Below are 1793 nucleotides of genomic sequence, written 5' to 3' on the forward strand. Positions count from 1 at the left end.
AAATTTTCAAACTTTTATACTTCTCAAATATCAACTAATCACACTAACTATAATTTTTGTTTTATCTTTAATAGAATTTAACTTCAATTTGTTTTCTTTAACTTCAAAAATCTTTTATGATTTTTTATGGAATTTTCAAACTCAGTGTATATTTTCAAAATCTATGCTTCTCCTGCTTTCAAAATTTGCTTTTAGATTAAACTTTTTAGCTTCATTCATGTTAACTTTGCTACATTTTTGCTATATTTTGCAAATTTTTACTTTCTATTTCAATATTTTCAAAGTTTTCTCTTTAATAAACTTATTATAATTTTTTTATATACATTCTTACTTATTGGTTTGGTGGTCTTCCCCTATTTTTTGATGTGTGTCAAAGGGGGAGAGATAGTAAATTTAGGGGGAATTGTTAAACTCAGAGGGAGAGTTAAAAATTAAAATTGCTTGTTTATCTAATTTTTTGCATATTTTAACTTAACTTTGAACCTTGGTTGCCAAACATCAAAAATGGGGAGATTGTTGGTGCAAGTTGCACCAGAATCAAACCTAAGTTTTGATGTTGTCAAAGGTTCAAGTTAAGTCTTGTTGTGATCTAACAAGTTGACTGAGTGTGCAGGCTGTTTACTCAACCGGGAAAGACCTAGCTGGAGGCTAGGCAGGAGAAATCTTAGCAGATCGTGGAACCCAGGTGCAAGTCCAAGTGGGTCGAGGGGACCCGAAGCTTGGCGGTGCGATCGAGAGGTCTGGAGGACCGAAGATCAAGGAAAAAGTCCTGGCGAACCCATCAAATCTAAGTGAAAAGTCCAAACTAGATCTGGAGGATCTAAGTTTGGCAGGTAGGTTAAGGTAAACAACTGGAGGAGCGACAATGAGGTCGGGTTCCAGAAGGGAACAACTTTAGGTCGCTGATCCAATTGAAGAAACCGAGAATGTTTCCAAGTTGAGATCAAGACAGTTCTACTGCCTTTTATATAACTCATGCATTATAATATTATTGTGTTAACATTTGTTTTGCATGATGTTTTGTCTAACACTATTTTGTAGGTGTACTGGATCGGTCGACTGAACCGCTGGATCGGTCGACCGAACAAGGTAAAATCAATACAGTGTTCAGATCAGGTCAGAACAGATCAGAGTCTGATCAAATATTGATCGGTCGACTGAACAGTAAGATCGGTCGACTGAACAGTAAATCGGTCGACCGAACCGTGGTGACTCAGCACAAGACAATTCATCAGCATCAATCAGAAGAAAATGGAAAAAGGCATGATCGGTCGACCGAACCGTGGAACGGTCGACCGAACCAATCAACAATAAATGTCGCATTAAAAGAGGATCTCGGCAATCTACGACGAATAGAGAAAGAATCTGTTTGGTCGACCGAAAAGCATGATCGGTCGATCGAACCCTTAAAGATCAGTAAATGCAAAAGATCGAGCCAGCGTCAGACTCCAGCCAGGAAGGAAGGGAGAGAGTTCCGTCGACCGAACAGAGGGATCGGTCGACCGAACAACATTGGCACTTATAAAAGGAGCTCGAGGACTGAGGCTCGGTAATACTCTCTGATTGACACAAGTTATGTTCTGCAAGCAACTCATGCTATAAGTCTTCATCAGCTCAGCAAGCCACACCATCCAGAAGTATCGACCAAAGCTTCAACTGCATTTTCTTGTCGGTATATTTTTTATAAGCTTGCATTGTAATTCACTTAAGTAAGATAGTAGGTTGTTACTATCTTTCTCATTTGTACGATCTGTTTCTTTCCGAGGATCTCAGAAAGAAGGGTTATAGTGATT

The sequence above is a fragment of the Zingiber officinale genome, chromosome 7A, assembly GCF_018446385.1.
Source record: "Zingiber officinale cultivar Zhangliang chromosome 7A, Zo_v1.1, whole genome shotgun sequence".
Taxonomy (NCBI): Eukaryota; Viridiplantae; Streptophyta; class Magnoliopsida; order Zingiberales; family Zingiberaceae; genus Zingiber; species Zingiber officinale.